The sequence below is a fragment of the Cupressus sempervirens genome, chromosome 10, assembly GCF_028749045.1.
Source record: "Cupressus sempervirens isolate cs-2001-9-10 chromosome 10, ASM2874904v1, whole genome shotgun sequence".
Classification (NCBI taxonomy): Eukaryota; Viridiplantae; Streptophyta; class Pinopsida; order Cupressales; family Cupressaceae; genus Cupressus; species Cupressus sempervirens.
Genome location: NC_143127.1, coordinates 758653934 through 758675758, shown reverse-complemented (window position 1 = coordinate 758675758; position 21825 = coordinate 758653934). Strand labels below are relative to the sequence as shown.

At 33.2% G+C, this 21825-nt stretch overlaps 1 protein-coding gene and 1 pseudogene across 2 annotated transcripts in view; both read left to right on the top strand.

The window, feature by feature from the left end:
* The first annotated feature begins 20175 nt into the window (after positions 1-20175).
* On the top strand, positions 20176-21767 carry LOC149536082 (BTB/POZ domain-containing protein At1g63850-like; annotated as a pseudogene).
* The window catches only part of LOC149536081 (uncharacterized), a 57612-nt gene continuing 56259 nt past the window's right edge, over positions 20473-21825 (top strand). For both annotated transcript variants that reach the window (XM_089806656.1, XM_089806657.1), the window contains exon 1: positions 20473-20609. The gene's annotated coding sequence lies outside the window, so the exon portion shown is untranslated. The remainder of the gene's footprint in view (positions 20610-21825) is intronic.

The following is a 21825-nucleotide window of genomic DNA, read 5'->3' as shown; positions in this document are numbered from 1 at the left end:
CCATCTAGACCCGATGCTTTCCCTTTCTTCATATTAAAAACAACCCCTTCAAGCTCCTCAAGTTAGATATCCCTCATGAGCTGTTGACTCAAATATCCAAACACAAGAGAAGGGATACAAGAAAGAATTTGTGCTTCCTCAGGAGACCCCCCTTGCGAGTTCTCTTGAAAGAGAGATTCAGAGTACTACACTGCCTCCCTAGACATTTTTGGAAAGGAAGAAAGATGGTCTCCCCTCTCATTCACTAGTCCAGAGATAGAGTTACCATGGTGCCTGGCTTTCATAGAGTTCAAGAAAAAAGCTATATTTTTGTCCCCTTCCTGAAGCCACTCAATTCGCGCCTTTTGTTTCCAATACAATTCCTCTCGTAGTTCCCACTCTTCCAACAATTTCATAGCCTGAGCCTCATCTTGAAGCAATTCAACTGTTACCCCATCCTTTGTTATCCTTCTTGTGACACCATCCAAATCTGCCTAGGCCAATGCCTTTGCATGGAAGACATTCCCATAGTGCAAATGATTCCACCGTTTGAGCTCAAATTTAACATACTGAAGTAGCTTAGCAAAGACATACATTGAAGTGCCATAGGCTAGTCTACCTTTCTTCCACCAATCAGAGAACAAGTCATTCAAGTATGAGTCCCGTAACCACATAATCTAGAACCTAAAAGAAGGTTTTCAAAGCATCTGAGCTGACTCTGTAGAAAGTTTAATAGGCTAATGGTCTAAACCTCTCCAATCCAAGATTTTAGAGCAAGAAGTCCACATTCCTCCAACCTAGTAACAAGAAGCCAGAAATTGATCTAACCTTTCTGCAATACAAAACTCTCCAAGTTGTCGGTTGTTCCAAGTGAACTGACCATTGCTAGGTTTGATATCCACAAGATTCAAGGCATTGATATTGTCTCGAAATAGTAGTGCAGAAGGATTCAATCTTCCAGTTCTGCCACGCTTCTTAGCTAACTCACAAATAGCATTGAAATCTCCAACCAATATTCGAGGATGAAAAGGCAACATGTTGCGGATCAACCTGATGTGGAACCACAAAACTTGTTTACCCTAAAGATCAATAGGAACATAAATATTGGAAAATATTATGATGTCCCCTATCTCTAGGCAAGTAGCAATCATAGACATAAGGGCTTTAGAGGAAATCCACCAAAGAGGCTATATTTTTTTAGGATTCCATAAACATGTCAGACCCCTAGAAGCTCCTAGAGCTCCAATGCATTGACACTCCCCACTTCTCCACAACCTAGGCATCAAACCTTGCATACTCTCAATAGATAACTTAGTTTCCTGCAAAAAAACAACATCAAGACCTTTCCTTCTAACTAACTCATGAACCACTTTTTGTCTAGGGTCGTTGTTCAAGCCCCGTATATTCCATGACAAAACAATCATTTTGAGCGGCCTGAAAAAATAGAATCTAGAGGTTTACCTGCTCCTAACTCCACCAAATTTTCACCAGCTAATTTAATATTTTTCATATACTTTTTCTTGCTAGGTTTAACAAATTTCTTTGCCCCACCCTTCTTGATATATTTCTACAAAATACCCAATTTGGGAGGAGGCTTAGTCTTCACTACTAAGTTTGAGTCACTATTCCACCCAATAGATGGGGAATCTACTCCGGCTATAGTAACAATGGCCAAGGGTTCCTGCACCTCAAAAATCCCCTTTTGCTGATCTGCTACCAATTGCAGACAATCATCCCCAAGTGGATCCATTGAAGAATCAAGAATAGGATCCTCTTGAGCTAAGCCCACTAGCCCTTGATCCAAATTGATCAAACTCGGGTTAAGTTCCTATTGGCTGAGCTCATCCAAAATCTCAAATCTATTGAAGGTACCATCATCATGCCTTTCTTTAAAAGGCCTCTTTTGACCCTTATTCTGATTGTCAGTCCTGACCGGAGAAAATCCATCAGAAGTACTTGCCTCATCAAGATAAATATGCTTCCCTTTATCTGTCTCAAGAGGGTTACTCATAGGCTGTGAAGGTTGGGATTCCTGAGGCATGTAGCTTGGGCATCGCCTCTACAAATGACCATATTCTTGACATAGCTGACAATGAAAAGGAAGAGTTTCATAGTCCAAATGTTGCACCCAAGAATAAGAACCTGCACACATCTCTATTGCATTTGCTAAAGGCCTACTTAGATCAATTTCAACACAAATGCATGCAAAAATCATTACCTTTTTATCCAGGGTTTGGGCTGAAGTCCCTATAGGATTTCCAAGCACTAAGGCCAAAAGGTGCAACACATCCTCTCGACAACATTCCATCGAGAACCTCAACAAGCGAACCCACACCGAGACACAATTTGGAAGCTCCATTGCCACCCAAAAGTCCAATTGTTGTCAAAGGTCTTCATCCCTTGATTTGAAAACTTAGGGCCTAAAGCCACTCGAAAATTCAATTGAGGGCTCCTCACAGCTGTCTCACCCTTGGCATCATCCATTATTCTACTACCAAGGAATCAAAAAAGGAGTCCTCCCCCACCCTAGATCCAATCTCCACCCAATTCCAAACCTGCACCAATGATCCACCTGTTCCTCATAGAGGAGAATAGACCAAGGCCCTAGCCAAGCAGATCTACCAAAACCAGTCCTGACTTCCCACACACAGCACAGAAAAAAAATGCGTAATAAGCCACCCGCTCGCAGCTCAACACTCGACCTCCAGAAATATGGCCCAGTCCACGTCCCAGCAAGAAGAGCCACCCACTCCACACCCTGCAACCACCAAGCTCCCACCTCCACAACACTAAGAAGAAACCAAATAGAGCTAGGGCACGGGTGCCCTAGCTCGAGAAGCGACTCGATCACCTGTTGCTCACCATCCTTTTTCCATAGCTAATCAACTTTGATATAAGTTGATCCTATATATTTTATACAAATAATTTTATTTGTTATTGTTTTATATAGTATTATTGTTTATTTTAATTTTCAAAATGATTAATAAAAAAATTAAGTTAAAATAATATACATTTTCTATTAATAAAAATTTTGTGGATTTTTTTAATTAATTAAATACATGATTTTTTAAAATCAGTAAATGGCCAAAGCCTTGATAATAATAAATTTATAAAAATAAATACAACAGAGTAGCTTTGTTCAAATGGGCACTAGTAACAAAGAAAAAAAACCTCGAGTCTTGCCCAAGACCTTAATCCTTTATTATTACAAAAATAAAAGGGGCATACCCTAATTGTCAAATGCCAGATTTTTAAAAATCGATACAGAAGGAGGAAGCGAATCCTCTTCTAAAAAAAAACTTTATTTCTTCTTTCACTAATTTCGGTTAAAACATTACAAGATATGATTAGATAATTCAAAGCTTTAATGCTTCCATATGTGCCTCTCTTGTCTATTTTAGTTGAATTGCTTTCCCCTTGTTATCTTATTGCTCATAAATGAAACTTAAAGTAGATGTTAGAATTGTTAGTTAAATTGAAAGAAAACACAAATTCTGAGGAGGAGGAAAATGAAAGCAAAGGCTAACTAGATATGCTAGAATGGTAGAAGAAAACCATTTAAAGATATCACCTAAATTAAAATAACTAGCATCATCAAATAATGAAAAAAAATTGAAGGTATTACCATAGTACAGAGACCTATCAACAATAATATTACTACAACACTGAAAGAGAGTATCAGGACACCTTGAATTAAGCAAAGCAAATGTTGTAATTACTTAGCGAACAGAACCAAAGTAATCATCAAATTGAAGGATTACTTTAATTATGGTTTCCTCACCGAAATGCTCTGTAAAGATAACCTAATTCCTTCCTTTGAATCTATGGAAGATTAAAACAGAGCTCCTAGTGAATAAAGTTGTTAACGATTAAAAATTGAGATATAGATATCAAAAAGTAAAGAGATATGAAAGTGATTAGGAACATAATAGAGTTAACAAAACTTCCAACTACAGATCCCAAACTAATAAGTGCCTAATACAGATTAGTGATTAATCATTAATGGACTCACCTTTGAGATTAACTTTTTAACCCAACTAGATTAATCTTATAAGGAGCTATAATTGATTCGTCATCCCATATTCCTATCCCAAAATGAAAATTGCTTTGAAAGCACCAAACAAAACTGTCACATAAGCTAAGAGAGAGCCCATAATAGATTGCCAAATGCAGAAACAATTAAACAACTATTGCTATAGAAACCAAAACATGCACACAAAGAACGCATAGGCTGGTCAAAAATATCACTAAAATATACTTTATATAACTTGGAATTGAGTAGATACAACGATTAGCTTGGAATACTAACCTACTAGCCAGCCTCTGAGTTAGCTACTAGTAGAAGCATACGACCTAGCTTAAACTTAATACATTGAACTAATAGTGAACATAACATACTATTCAATTAAATACACGATATTTATTTTGTATGATCTAATAAAAATATTGAAAAAATATTTGTGAAATTTTTTATAATAAAAAATTAGTCTTAACTTTAGTATATTAAGTTTGTTTAAATTAATTAAATAGATGATAGTTTTTTTTTATAAGAATAAAAATTTAGAAAAAAATATTTATTTAATTCTAAATATAAAAAATAATCTTAATTTTACTTTTTAAAGTTTTGAAGATATTATTAAGATTTCTTTTCTTTAAATGTTATCATTGCATTTTTATTTTTTTTTATTTTATTCGTTAAAGAATATTATTATTTTTAATTAATAGAAAAAGAAATTTATAATAATTATTTTAATTAATTAAAAATTTAATTTTGTTTTTTTACTTTTATTTTTCAAAGAACAATTAAATTAAAGAAGAAATAAACTTGTTTGACTTAATTTATTTTTTAAAAAACATATCTTTTTTACCTAAAAACTATAATATTTATGTTTTATACAATTAATTTTATCCATTATGTTATTATTTTATAAGTGTTATGGTTTATTTCAATTTGTAAATTGTTTAATAAAAATAATAATTAGTAATAAATATTTCTAATCATTAAAAAATCTATAAGAAAAGTTTTTCAAATAAAATAAAATAAAATATAATGTTGGACATCATTTTTCTTAACCTAAACAAATTTTTTGATTGCCACAAAATGGTTTTATGAGTTTCTATTTTGTGACTTTTAAAATAGTTTCACGGTGTGAGACAAATTTTCTGGCCAAAAAGTAAAAGTGCAATTCCACATTAAAGTCTATCTACTAATTATTAGGAAAATTAGCTACAATTTAATATTAAAAAATAATGCAATTTTTGAAGTATGAATTAGACATGGATATTTCAAAAATATTGTAAGAAAATTATAGTTTAAAAAGTATTTTCATTTTTTTATGATTTCATAATGGTAATTTATTATGTTTTTATTCGTTATTGTTTTTGGTTGTACGTTAAGTTTTGTAAATCCTAATAATAAGTTAATGCAAATTAAAGAAACTTATTAATTATTAAGATTTTCTTAATAGAATATTTGTTAGAAATGTTGCTATTTTTTGTGTTTTTCTTATTAATTTTTCATAATAAATTTTTTGATGGGATTTTTTAAATGATTTTTTTTCATATTTGATAAATTGAATTTAAATAAATAATATTTATTAATCTATTTAAAATATTTTAGTAAATATTATGCTATTTAAATTGAAAATTATTAATAATCTAATTTGTTCACATAAGATTATATTTTAAATCTCCACTTTTAACATTGTTTTTATTTTTCTTATTTATTTAAAAATATTAGCTCATTTGTGATCACTATTTATTTAATTTTTGATTTTTTAAAATAATTTATGTTTTATTTTTAAAATAATTTTAATTTATTTTTTATATTAGTTTAGTGTTTTTTAAATATTGTTTATTAGTTTCTATAATTTATTTAGTCAATGAGGCGAGAGCCTACAACACAATGGTAAATTGTGAGCCTCTTATCGAAGAGGTCTTAGGTTTGAATCTACTCATGCTTAACAAATAATTAATAATAAACATAATAATTAATCTTGGCTTTGGCCTCTTACCAATAAAATAAAAATAAAAATTATTTTGTCAATGCCATTTTTTCATATTATTTTTTTGTATTTCTCTTATTAATTTTTCATAATATATTTTTTGATGAGTTTTTTTTTTAATGATTTTTTTTTTTTTTTCATATTTGATAAATTGAATTTAATTGTAAAATCTTGAAATTATTGAACATGTTTCTTAAGCAATATTCAAATTTCATAAATATTGTAAATTTTATATCTATGTTTTAATCTTCAACTTTTTTATTTTCGTATTTTCATTTAAAAAAATATATATTTACATTATTTAATGTTCATTCTACATTTTTCTCTTAAATCTCATCTCCTATCAGCATACTCGTTGCATATACAAAAACATGCGATTATTAGTTTAGCCAATAGGTTATTTGTGGGAACTTTGTTCTCCAAAATTGATTTTTTGACGGAGAAATTGTCAATTAGACAGAAAAGTTGTCAATTGGTTGGAAAAGTTGTCAGTTTCGCCCAAAAATTGTAAATCCTTCTCGTTAATTATTTACTGGTAAGTTTTTATCTCACTCCATTTTTAACTCTTGCTTTGATGTTTATTAGTTGCTATCTCCACTTTTATATATTATTTTTCTTTTTCTCTTTATTTAAAAAAATATATACTTGTGATCTCCACATTTATTCATGATCTCTATTTATTTAACTTTTGATTTTTTAAATTGATTTAGATATTAGTTTTAAATTATTTTGCTTTATTTTTTTTATTAGTTTAGTTTTTCCTTAAATTATTATTTTTTAGTTTCGATAATTTATTTAGTGAATAGAGTATTTGTTAGAGACGTTGCTATTTTTTCATTTTATTTTTTAGTATTTCTTTTATTAACTTTTCATAATAGATTTTTTTAAATCATTTTTTTTCATATTTAATAAATTGAATTTAATTAAATAATATTTATTAATCTATTTAAAAGATTCTAGTAAATATTATGTTATTTAAAGGCAAGAGCTTACAACACAATGGTAGATTGTGAGCCTCTTATTTGAGAGGTCTTGGGTTCGACTCTCCACAAATTTAATAAATAATATTAATCAATCACATCATATAATAATAATGAATCTTGGCTTCAGCCTCTTATCGATTAATAAATAAATTATGTTATTTAAATTGAAAATTATTAATAATATAATTTATTCACAAGATTATATTTTAAATCTCCACTTTCAACTTCTTCTTTTTTCCTATTTATTTAAAAAATAATTACTTGTGATCTTCACATTAGCTCATGTTGTGATCTCTATTATTTAAGTTTTGATTTTTAAAATTGATTTTAGTTTTAGTTTTTAAATTTTTTTTTTTTTTATTAGTTTAGTTTTTCTTTAAATATTATTTTTTAGTTTATATCATTTATTTAGTCAATAGAATATTTGTTGAAGACGTTACTTTTTAATATTATTATTATTTATTTCTCTTATTAATTTTTCATAATAGATTTTTTGATGGGGTTTTTTAAATGAATTTTTTTTCATATTTGATAAATTGAATTTAAATAAATAATATTTATTAATCTATTTAAAAGATTTTAGTAAATATTATGTTATTTAAATTGAAAATTGTTAATAATCTAATTGTTCACATAAGATTATATTTTTATGTGTAGTCGGACCAAGTGGCTAAAAAACTAAGTATAAAAGAGTCAGATGAGTTTGGTCCCCTCCTCCACATGATTGGCATAAACTAAAATTTAATGGAGCTTTGAGAGGAAACCTGAGTTATGTAGGCATCCATTGTATCTCCAATTCTAGGGCAAAATCTTTGAGGGCAAGTTGAGGCTTATGCTTTATGAGTACTTGTCCCATAGTCTAATTGTGAGGGTTGTTTGAAAGATTGTTGGTGAAGATTTCTCAAACTTGGAGAAAAGACCCAAGTCAAATGCAGATATAATTGAAGTCTTTGAAGCTATAATATTGCATATGGATAGTGATAAAAGGGCTTTACTCGAATTATGTCAGCAACTATTCAAAGCTCCTCTATTGATTGAGCTTGGGCTGATTCTTGACAATTTTGATGATAATCTATGTATTCCAAGATAGAGTGAATTTAGGGTGGCGAAGAGAGTGGGGGAAGTGAAGCCAATCTTGTTTATTGAAAACTAGGAGACATTTAATGCTAGGATTCCCTTAGTCCACCTTACTTGGCGGTTCCTCCTTGATGTTTTTGACATCCACAATCGCCTAGAATGACACATAATCGCCTGGTTCCTTCTTGCAGACTGCATGGATGACAACGAGTGTGAAGTCGACTCCTTGGATGAGGAATGAAGCTATGAATAGGAAAACATTTTTTCCTTACAATTTTTGGACTATAATGTATATATTGCTTCTCTCGTAGTTGTGTACTCTTCTTTACTCACTACTCGATGCCTATGAACATATGGATCTCACATAATCTCTTTATGGATATTAGTTAATTGATGAACTTATTATATTTTGGCTTCTTAAGATTTGGTCCATTTCTATTAATGACATTATTAAAACTATTTTTCGGCTTATATATTTTGCTTTCTAATAATACAATGTTTTCCCCTTGCCCCTTTTATTCTCAATGATAGTATTGATGAATTCTATTATACCAATGGGGTTTCTGAATACGAATGGCTAAATATCACAACCAAAGGCTTCTTAGATCTTGACCTTGTTTATCTTTGTGTACAGTTTAAATATGGTTTCTTTTCAATCTGGGGTTTAGAATGAAAATGGTCTTGATATGGAGCCCTATGACTACACTAAGATGGAGATAAGAATGATCTAGTTTTTTTGTAGCTTGGGATCTCTCTACCATATTTTGGTTTTATTCACGTGACTCTATGACTTGTATGGCCTCAAAATAACATAATTTCATCTCAACCTCACAAGTTTATAATTTTTGTGCATTCGGTGTTCTCAACATCTGGTTCTTAACATGTCTACATATTGATAGCAGGTTTAACTAACCCTACATTATCTAACCTTGTCAGATCTCGAAGCATATGGGTTATTGCCCCTCACCCTTATCCCTAACTTTGCCCCATGTAGAGCTCCCCAAAGTGAGGAGAATGGAGTATGAATTGAAAATGGGTGAGTTTTTCAAGGCCCTGCAAATTCTCCCATGGCTCTCCTAACTCCCTTTTTCCTCGGTGATGGGGTGGGCGCTCTTAACCCGCTTTCCTTCCCTTATGCTTCGCAGTATCCAAGTGAGATTTGTATGAGGCAATTCAGACTGGTGTAGATCAGGTTTTAGCTGCTATGAGGCCCTCGTTTCTGGTTTTGCAGAGGCTTCACATATTTGCAGGGCCTTCTCTTTCCTTCTTTGTTGGTATGCATTCTTGGAGCAAATTGTTCTATTTTATGTTTTTTTTTTTCAATTCAATTTGTATCTCAATTGGTTTCAACTAATCTTCTCCTGCTATAAGAGATATTGCTTTTGATCATGGGCTGAGGGAACCATTAATCTTCACCTCGCCGCAATATTTGGTGTTTTCCTTTTGGTGTTGGTGTGGTTGCCAGGAAGCACAATTTATGAAGCCTTGGGAAGACACATGCTCTTGATGTCTCTCTCTTAGAAACAATTCTCCTCTTAGTCCACTAACCGACTGATATACACTATTCCTTCCATAGAAGAGTTCTCATTGTTTGTGTATTTTTATAAGGATTGGAATGTTAGCTCAAGTCCTCGCTTGGAGGCACTTGTATAGTTGGTATGCCACCTTAGCCATAGAATTAAGGCCATGTAATCCAAGGGTATGCCCTTGTTTTTCTATATTGAAGGTTCCTCCATCTTGTATACAAGACTTAGGTCCCAGACTATTCTAGGGGTTTTCTTCCCCATTCTTTTCTCCCTAATGCCCACACTTTGAATGGGATAAAACTGATGAAAATATATCTTAATTATTAATAAAATTCGACAATTGCCTATTATCTATGAAAAAAAAAACAGAAAAATAAAATTACATTTCCAATATACTTTGAAAAAATAGCTTTTATAGTATTTAACTTGAAATAAATATTAAACATCTCAATAAGTAATTATAAATATAAAATATATTAAATAAGATAATAATTATTCATTGTCATCTTTCATATAATATAAAATATAACTATATACTAATGCAGTCCAAAATTTCAACGCAGGCATACGATTCAATGCAACTTCTCTTTGAAAGGCATTCATTTTCCTTTACTAAGTGAAAGTTAAATAGAACATCCTAGCAACAAGAATCCAAGAGAAAGTCAAAATAAACACTCCTCGGTGAGCATAAGAATAGGACCAAGGAAAGTGTGCATTAGTGTACTTTCTCCTTTTTAGTGTTTGTTTTTATATATATTAAAAGTAGTTAGGGCTAATTTATGAATAAATTGGAAAATAAGAAATTAGTTAATATTAAAAAATAATTAAATGTAAAAATATTTGATAAATATTATGATTTAATTTATAAAAGAAAAGATTGTGTAATTTAAAATAATTAGTAATAAAAATAATTAAAAATAATTAAAACAAAACTAGCTTTTTTAATAGATTAAAATTGACATAAATAAAGTTGTAAATATTATAATTATTATATTAAAATTAACTAAAATATAATATTTTAAACTTTAAAATTATGAACTAAAATAAAATAAAATAACTTCTTATCATTTCTGGCTCCCCTCATTTTTATGTATATTTTATTAATATATTTTCATAAATGTTTTTTCCTCTAATTAATAAATAAAAGAAAAAACTTAGTTTTCATAATCTATAATAAAAATTAAAAATTAATTACAAATTAAAAAATAATATTAAAAAAAATATAAAATATTGTCGGTAAAGTTGTCAATTCATAAAAAAAGTTGTCAATGGTCAGAAAAATTGTTAGTTTGGCTCGAAAATTGTAAATCCTTCTTGTTAATTATTTACCGGCCAATTTTTATCTCACTCCATTTTTAACTCTTGTTTTAATATATATTAGTTGTCATCTCCGCTGTTAACTATTATTTTTCTTTTTCTATTTATTTAAAAAATTAATTACCTATGATCTCTACATTAGCTCATGTTGTGATTTTTATTTATTTAACTTTTGTTTTTTTAAATTGATTTAGCTTTTAGTTCTTAAATTATTTTTTATATTAGTTTAGTTTTTTCTTTAAATATTATTTTTTAGTTTCTATAATTTATTTAGTTAATAGAATATTTGTTAGAGACGTCATTTTTTCATATTATTTTTTATTTTTCTTATTAATTTTTCATAATAAATTTTTTTGATGGGATTATTATTATTTTTTTTTCATATTTGATAAATTTTTGTATTAGCTATAGAGAGTTCAAAAAAGATTACATCGACCACCAAGAGTCACAGTTAGAGGCACCGCCTCACATCGATATCAAAAGTACAATAAATATATCAAGGATCCAAAACAGAGGGCGTACAGGGCTAATGCAAAATGTCAGAAAATAAGTCCACCCACGCGGACTAGCCGAGTGGGCCTTCCATCCACACTATATCCTTCTGATTCTGAATCTGTGACAGCATAAAGATCTCTTCCTGACTGGTATTGCACTTCTTCTTAATAATTTGGTTCAATTTCTGGCATGTGTGTTCAAAAATTTGCAAGTTATCCAAAGTTCTCCATTGATATCCATATTTAAGCTCATAGGAGAAAAAGGTAGCATGACCATCCATGAGAAAACTTCGAAATTCATCTTTCTCAATAATCATAGTGGTTTGGACCTACAAGAGAATTTTAAAATATGTGAGTTTATGATAAAACTCAATAAGAACCCTCGGCTTACCTTGGTACTTTTTCTCATTCCTACGCTTCCAAATCTACCATAGAATGTTAGAAGACAACATATTCCAAAAAAGATTTGCATCTTTACCAAGCCCTTTAATGTGACCAGTAACAATTTCAATAATACTCACGTTAAAGGGATAATATATACCAAAAAGATTCCATATTTCTTTAGCAAAAAAACACTCAAACAAAATATGTCTACTGGTATCAAGCAATCTGCATAAGTTACATAAATCAAAATGCTGAGTATCTCTTTTAATAGGAAGTCTATCAATTAACATAAGCCATTTCAAGCATTGAATTTTAGGCTCAACAAGACTTTTCCAAATATAACCCAACAACTTATTCCAAGCTTTGTTGTCAAAAGGACAATACCAGATTTTATTCAAATGAACAATAATATCCTCATTATAGTCAATGACCTTGTAAATATTTTTAGCTTTAAGCTTATCTAAAACAATACCATCAGGCCATTTGCATTTAAGGTGCCTGTAAGAGTCGACATGACATATAGAAGGAATGTCTTTGGAAGCATGCAAAATAAGATTATAGGTCTTCTTTTGAGATTGAGGGAGATTAAATTTTCTCTTAATAACATCCCAAGAGATAAGAGTGTCATGCTCAAATATATCAGCAAATTGGGTTGTACCAGCCTTAGCTCAAGCCTTGGCGGAACACCCCTGGTAAAGGGTAAGGGGTTTATTATTCATACTCCAATTCCACCAAATGGACCTCTCAACATGAAGCTAATTATTACCATAATAATCCCTATTGGTGATAAATTTTTGGACATGGTCCCAGGCATGCCAAATAGACTTAAATATGACTGAACCTTGGACAATGACCGAAAACTTACCAACAATGAGATCACAAAAAGGGAGATTCTTCCAAGACTTGGCCTCCTTGGGAAAACCTCTCTTGATGTTATGTCTAACAAGAATTTTCCAAGGGCTATCACCTTCCAATGCCTGAAAGATCCATTTGGTAGAGAGAGCTATGCCTTGCAACTTGAGGTCTTGCAGTGCCTACCCTCGTTTACATTTTTTTCTAGATACATTGTTGCTATCATGGCTGAACTCTGTTAGGCCAGTTTTATGTTGATGGTTAGTAGCACTGTTTTGAGACCATCAAATATTGTGCTATGGATTTAGTTGATATATGATGAGATTACTTAGACTCTACATTTCATGTATGCATGATGATTATTACATTATTTTTGGTTATCGATGATGATTAGTTAGATGGTTTATTATCACATGTGTTTTCTTATAGATACTTACCCCGTACTTGCATGTGTATGGTGTGCATGTTTGTTTTCTTATGCATGGCATTTTTGATGTGGTTAAGGAAGGGAGTCGTAGTCACCTACTAGTCGGGATCTACACAATGCACCACTTCCTGCCATTGCCTGTTTAGCTTAGCATATGTATATTGTATGTACATGCATGGATTTTATGTAGGTTGTAGGTATCGGGTATCGACTTCCTTGAATTGCCAGGATGAGCATACCCTATTGCACTATCTCACTGGTAAGAGAGGGGAGATAAATTCTCAAGTCCAAATCCTAAACCCTTAAACTATTTGTTCTAGAAAGGTAGGACAAGTATTTGAGATGTTTTACCTTCCGAATGCGTCGGATGACGTAATTCATGATTTAACCCCTTAGACTAATTTTGTATGGATTGTTCTATGATGGGTTTTCATATTTTATTTTGGAAGTCTATGGTGAATTTTCTATTAATTAAGTCTTAAATTAAAAAGATTTAATTAATAATTTAATTATTTTGGGAAAAATTAATATAATGTTATGATATTTTGATATTTTGATTTTCATTAATTAAATAGGAAATTAATTGAGTAAAAGAATTAAATAAAAGAAATTAAAATTATTAATAATAATAAAAATAATAATAAATAAATAATTAAAATAAAAGTTATAAGTCTACCTAGGAGTAAGTGCATCTCTTGAATGCGCATATGTCTACAACGTAGGAGTTAGCGCACAAATTAAGCACATGGTGTCTACAACCTTGTGACTCATCTAGAAGGTTGGAAAAAGCTCGTGCATAGTTGTCAATGCTTATCTTGTATTCTAGTTGCTTCTAGAGACATTCTAGGTGCTTCCTGAGAGTTCCTTATATTCAGGCACTCCTAGTAGCTCGGGGAGCATTTTTTGGGGTGGATCCGCGAGTGTTGGAGAAGGAAGGAGCTTGCTCTGTAGATTCTGAGGAGAAGCGAGTTAGCATTAGTGTCCAGGTAGGTACTTGTGATTTTGCATATATTATTTCCACTTCTTCCACTTCCTGTCTTCTTCCTGTCTTCTGAATGCTTTCTGAGGATTTCATGTGTTGAATATCTTGGTGGTATGCATTCTTGTCTTGGATATTTAAATTCTTGTATGAGAAACCCCACATGCATAGATCTGAGGAATATATGGGAGTAGGGTTTAAATGCTTATAGACAAACCTATTAGATGAATTAAATAGGTAAATCTAAAGAACAATCATTATAGGGAATTTTTTTACAAATAAATTGGAAAAGCCTTTTCGTTTAAAAATTATGTGTATATTCGCAGGCATTATTGAAAACGTTTTGAGAAAAAATTATATATATATATATATGTTAGCTCTGATACCAAATGTAACGCCCCGCCAAGGGATCCAAAAGAATTAACCTAAAATTTCACTAAGTTGGTAGCAATTTTTTTTAATGATTTGTGATGTCATGATGATGTCTTTTGATCTCGATCTTTTAAAACCCAACCATGATTATGAGATGGCATGCTTTATGGTGTATGTGGTTTATTGATTGATATTGCTTCCAGTCTTCTTGTGTAAGCTGTGATATATGTAACCATTTATGAGTTATCGATCAATTGCATTTGGATTACTTTCTAGTCACCTTGTTGGGATTGAAGTGTTTATTTGATCTTGATGATGTCATGATGGGACATGTTTTGACTCGACCATTTTGGAGTCTTCGATCAGTATTATTTTCTTTGAGATGCCTTTTTGGTTGCTTGTTGAGAACCAATGGATAATGTGATTTATTTTGAGATTCCTTAGGGTTGCTTGTAGAGAACTGATGGATATTGTGATTATCATTGATATCTTCAGTTGCTATTAGAGAACTGTTGTGGTCATGATTATTAATGGATGCTTTTCAGTTGCTCATGGAGATTTGATGCTCTTATTGTGGATTATCTTTTGGTATTTTTCTGGTCGCTTGTATAGGATTGTGGTAATTTTGTGATTTATGATTCCATGAGCTTAGGGTAGGTTATCTATGTGTAGTTTCAGGAAGTGGCTTGCAATGGGGGTCGGGGCCCTAAGAGGCTGCTAGGGAAACTCATTGTAAGTTGTTTAATAAGTGAAAACATTACACCTAATACTGACTTAAATGAACCTAATAAGATAATTGCTTGTTCTCGCGCCATGCCTCGAGTGCTAGTACAAACTAGGATGGGAGTAGAGAGAATGCTTGGTTGCGACCTTGCATTCTGTAGTATGCCTCGTTAGTATGAGAGGATACTAGTGGCCGCATAGGGATCACTAGGGGGCTGAGGTCTATAGAGAGACTACCAGGGTAACTCTAGCATGATCCGTGCGATGACACTTTCCTGCTTACATAGTAGGTTCCTACGTGTCTTGTTGTGCCTCTGGGATTAGATGTCGGTTTATGTTGGAACCTTTGAGTTAGCATACTTTTAGGATTCCTGGACTTAGAGAGTATTTGTGTTATGTGATTTGATAACCTGTTTGGGACTTGAGACTATCTCCTCAGCGCGATGGGAGTGGGCCATTTAGGTTCCACATGGTTGGGTGGTAGTGCTTTTTCACTCTTACCATTTGAGATCCGTTTGAGACACCATGGCTAAAGCATTCTTTGTTGGCACTTATCTTCATTCTGTTCTTGGATTATGATGATGGACACGTATCCTTATATTGATGATTAGCATATGTTATATTTCTTTCTACATATGATGTAGTATGTTTAGGAGTGACATTCCTACTATGATAATACCGATGATCTCTTCAGTGACTTGGGATGTTACGCATGGAGGGATGGCTAGGGCCCACGATGGTCTAATGATGCTATTTACGGTTGGGAGGAACCGTGCACTTAGTTAGTTGTGTTTGTGATGTATGGTTATACTTTATGATGGATGTTTTTATCTTCTATGATGATGTATCATGTATGGAATTTGGTTTCATTTACTTTATTGCACTTGCGTCATGGATTAGAATAGGATGATGTACTTTATTTCACATATGTATATTCTTTTATGCTTTTCATACCCTGTGGCATGTACAGTGGATGATTGAGCACTTTGAGATGTAATTTTTTAAGGGACATTTGGAACCAAAGTATATTGTTTTAAGAGCATTAGACCTTTTTATTATTAATTCATGTGGATGTGGTATTAGATGGAAATTATTATTAGGTGATTTAATTGTGATTCAACGTTAAGGGATCCTTAAGGAATTGTCATGTCCCCAAATTTTGGTGACAGTTCTATTTAATTAATTTAATTAATGGTTGTCCAAAGACGACTAATTAGTTATTTTAATTAAATAAATAAATATTAAAAGACGACCTTGTATTTAATAAAGTGACTTTAGTATTTAATAAAGTTACTTGGAGTATTTAATAAAGTCACTAGAGGGATAAGATCAAAAAGGTTCTAGAAGTCTCTGGAGAGGATGGAGAAAAAGAATAAATAGGCACCCCGGGGCTCCATTCGAACAAGGCAGTTGATTATCTCTCTCTTGTGTTTCAGATTGTGATTCAATCACAGGTGCATTGTGGAAACCTAGGGTTTCGGCAATTGTCACAATTGGCCATTGAGAACGATAACTCTCAATTGGTACGCGATTTTGAGGGTGTGAAATATCATCCGAATTATTGCAGATTGGAGGTGACATTTAGTCATTTCATCAGGGACGAAATTTGTGACCTAAGGTCAAACTTGTTGTCCGAAGAAGGAGGTTTACTATTGACAGATTTGGGGGTACTTGAGGCAAGAACGACCACGGTCCTGACTTAATACAGAACCGGTCAGCATCGTTGAAGAGATAACGTTTCATGTGAGCACCTCCAAGCTTGTTTGTGCAGGCACAGAAGCATCTACCAATAAAGGGCCATTCAATTCATTAATAGACAAATCCAACACCTGGAGTGACAGTGGGATTGAGATAATGATGAGAGGACCTTGTAGCTGATTGTTTGACAAGTTCAAACTCGTCAGTTCTCATAGCCATGATGGAAGCTGATCTCCCATAAGGCTGGCATCTGATAAGTCCAGACATCCGTCACATTCCGCAGTAGGATTGCAAAGGCGATAGTTCTATCACATGCATTTGTTCCTTTCTCTGTGCGCCGTTTCATTTTATTTGGGAGCGACTGACATTTCACGGGGGCTAGCCGAATATTGGATCGCACACACCTTCCAAACGACCATCCCATTTGCGAACTGTTACGTCTTCCACCTTGGGCCGGCAATGTCTATTGACTAAGGCGATTCGCATCATCTACCATCATAGGCGAAAGGAAACAGAGGAGATTGGGCGGGATGAAGAACAGGATCGCGCGGGCAAGAACAAGACTGACAAACCCATCTGACATTACAGCAGCGATTCCGTAGGGAATAATGAACACATCGCAAGTCCAAGCATATCTTCGAAAGCAGAGTCGGGTCGAGGCAAATCACACCCATGATCTAGTTCATTGGCAATTAATGCACAAACAACAATATCAACCGGCAGAATCTTAATGCACTGTGGATCATCAGCGACTACCACCATTCGAGGCTGGAGATCATAGCCAGAAGTCATTCGCAGAGGAGACAGCGAAACAAATTACCATTCCGCTAAGACACACCCGACCCAAAATGGAGCAATTATGAATTGTGGAAAGTGAGGGCATCAGCATTCTTTTGGATTGGGTCATAGCAGACTTCCACCCATTTCACAACGATTATCAGAATCAGCAAATCCAGGTTTTGATATTGATCTAGCTTTTTACATTCAAACCAGGCTCTAAATTATTACTGAATATTGTAAGGGTTTGACTCCAATAAGATTCTTTTTTTGATTATTGCTGGTAATTTTATCTATTCTGTTACATCTATATTGCTTGGTGCATATCACTGAAGATAATATAAACTGAAGGTTACATGATAAGTATTTGACGAATTGCCACAGTACATTGTTGGGATTTAGTGACCTTTATAGTAGAGGGGTTATCTCAGTGGTATCAGAGCTCGATTGCTAATTGTTTGACGAAATGTCAAACCTTTGAAGTTTTAGTTTCTTTTTGGTGCTGGAGAAAGCAATAACCTGACAGGGTTATCTCAGGAATGTAACCTGTTATGTATGTTCATGTATACTTTCAGTTGAATGTTGTTATTGCTTCCACTTCTATGTGTATGTTGTGAATGGTTTAACTTTCACATTTCAAAAAAAAAAATTGCTACCAACTTAGTGAAATTTTAGGTTGATTCTTTTGGATCCCTTGGCAGGGCGTTATAGGTCTTTTAGCCCTAGCCCACCCAGGGATTTATCAGTATGACACCAGCCCCAATTAACAACATGAAGTTTTCTATTGCCCTTGCCATTAGACCAAAGAAATTGTCTAATAGCTTTTTGAATTTCAAGAATTTGATAGTTGTTAAATATCCAAGCAGAGGAGTAATATATACTATAAGAAGACAGATTCTTTTGACAAACTTGAATTCTCCCAGCAAGAGATAAAGCTCTATTATGCCATTTATTGAGTTTATTCATAATACTAGCCTTCACCCAATCCCACATGTCCTTAAGAGAAGGATCTATAGAAAAGGGGATGCTAAGATACTTAACAACTATACTGGGGCCTCCCCATTGATAGCTAAAATGGGAGAACTAGTCAGGAGGCTGATTTTCCCAACCCAGGCAAATGGACTTAGCCCGAAATTTTTTAGCACCCGTAATAGCACAAACTAGATCCGACTTAATTTGTAAATTCTTTAAATTATACTCAATGAGCTCAAGAAAAATAGCAGTGTCATTAGCAAAATGACTATTTAACAACTCCTCATTATTTAGGAGATAAAGACCTCTAATGTCCTGAGAAAGAGAGTTATCCCTAAGAATATAGAACAAAGCTTCAGCAGCAATAACAAAGAGAGCTAGGGCCAAAGGGCAGCCTTGCCTGATGGATCAACCAAGGGGGATGGTATTAGAAAGAGAACCATTCACTTCAATTTGAGCACATGCATCCTTAAGCAAGGTCTGAACATCATTACAAAAATAAGGGGGAAAACCAAAGGAATGCAACATCATGATGATAAACTTCCACTCAACCGTATCATAGGCTTTTTCAAAGTCAAGAAGGAGTAAGACAACATTCTGATGAGAGCATTTGGCCCAGTCCATCGCTTCCTAGGTTGTGATAAGATTCTCCAGAATGTATTTGCCTTTAATAAAACCAGTTTGAGTAACACTAATAAAATTAGGGAGAACATGAACCAGCCTAAGAGCTAACACTTTAGCAAGAATTTTATAAGACACATTAAGGAGGGTAATGGGTCTCCAATTCTTAATTAGAGTCTTATCTCCTTCCTTTGGGAGGAGTTTAATAATACCCCTGTTAATATTAGGACCGAGGGAGCCAGCGCTAATGGCCTCAATATAGAGGTCAAGCATGTCTTTGCCGATCCAGTTAAGATTGGCCTTATAGAATTCAATAGGAAGCCCATCTAGCCCGGGGGCTTTGTCATCCTTAAGGGCTTTAATGGCCCCATTAATCTCATCGATAGAGATAGGGGTAGATAGCAACATAACATCATTAGCATCCAGCTTCGTGGGAATAAGAGGCCTGTAGTTGGTTCTAATCACATCGGCCTCCATGGAATCCTAAGAAGAGAAAAGATTACTATAATAATCCGCAAAAGCCAAAGTAATCTTAACAAGATTCGAGACTTCCTAATTAAATCTAACTAAATAATATTTATTAATATATTTAAAAGATTTTAGTAAATATTATGTTATTTAAATTAAAAATTATTAATAATCTAATTTATTCACATAACATTATATTTAAAATTAATAATTTTATTATCAAGATCGTGCAAAAGCGAGTTAATCTTAAATAAGATATAAAAGTGAACTCAATCATCTAAAACTTCTCTTTTTGTAAGAGATTTAATAAGAACTGCAGTTTCATCATGATAAAAAATTTAGAACCCCAAATTTAGGGTTGCATCCCACAATCCTGGAACAGCTAGAAATCCGCGAAGTGAACGGGTAGAGGGAATATATAATTAAAACAGCCGTTACATTAAAATACCTTCCAAGAAAAGCAGCGCTATATTGTCATCTCCAGCTCACCCAAATGTTTTGTGCAGAAACGGAAATTAGCAATGGACTCAACTATATTCAAATTTGGCGATGAGAACAATGGTGATGTGAAACTGCTTATATAATTGGCGCCGATGGCCATCCTTACGAGCGTAATCCCATTTACCTGCATTCTCAAAGTTTGAAAAAATCAAGTTATTTTGAAGCGAGGCTTTCTGAACGCTGGTCTTCGGGAAGTTCTTCTCCCGGAATCATTTTAAACATTCCTCTGGATGGCTCTACTCAAATTTACATCGACTGCATTCATCTCATGTACTCATCTCAGTGGAAAAGACACCTTGCTTTTTCAAATGTAGATGATGCCCTACGCATTTTACCAGTTACTTCTGAATTGCTGCTTGAAGAGGGAATTCGAGGATGCATGGAATATTTGGAAGCAGTGTGTTGGACTCCTGAACAAAAGATCAGAATTCAAGCTCTTCTATTATCTTTGCAGGTAAAAATTCCCACTGATTTAGCTGAAAGACTTAAAATATCTAAATACCATTTTGATGAAGAGCTAAGGGTCTTAAAAGCAACAGTACCCGAAATGTTTTCTGAAATCCTTAACAAACCCTTTGTTCAGTCCGGTGTGCCTTTGCAACATATGCGAGAAACGATGAAGAAACAAATAGTTGGATATTTTCAGGAAGATATACATCCTGCTATTCAAAAAATATGCCTGCTATTCAAAAAATATGCAGAGACGCCCTTTTAAACGAATTTCGTTTGAGAATTGAGGGTATTAAATGTGGATCTTCTACCGATAAAAGGGATTCTGCTTGTGAATCTTTCTTGTGGTTGTTGGACCTGATTAAACTCTGCAAAAGGGATGTGTTTGAAGATGCAATCACAATTTTTGTTGAAGATGAAGGCATTGCCGACATATTAGGGAAACCCCAAATAAGTTGGTCACTCAATACTACGGTAAAAAAGACAAATCATTACAACCTCTATCCAAAAATAAATACTTATCAGAACTTTTCTCTATCAGACAGGTCAGTTCTAGAAATTTTAGTGCACAGGTTTCTGGATGCTCTTGCAAATGGAGATATAATTATTCCCAAACGAGCACGCGTTTGTTTTCTGATAAAGTGGGTGCCAGTTATGGCATATCTTATCTGCTGTTATGCAGGTGTGCACAATGAGCGTGAACTTATTGATTGTCCCTCTTCCTGTAATCGTCTTGGACGTTTAAAATTCTGTGATAGATTTGAAGGAGGAGTGACAAAAATATTAGCAAGCCTAACTCTCTGCGATCAGAGAGAGATTCTAGAGTCTTTAACTAGTACAGCTAAACAATATCAAACTTGGGAGGGGGGAATCTTCCGTTGGTGGATTAAAGCGATATGGATGGAAGTCATGGCTGCGAATGGCAGCCACCTTCAGATAGAGTGACAAGTTTTAATGGTATTTCAGTATCAAATGGGCATAAATCAAGTTGGTACTAGATTAATAGAGCAATTTTCATTGTAAGAGTTTCTGGAAAACTTGATACGGTAATGTCTTATGAATTGTGAATTGGGTGAAGACTGAAAAAATTTCACATTGCCCTGCTATGTTGTGTAATTCACTGGGTTTTGATGTATGCAATGTATATTGTATGATTTTTTTTTTACCATTTTCAGTAATTTTATCTCACCCTTTGCTTTCTGACTACAATAATAACAAAT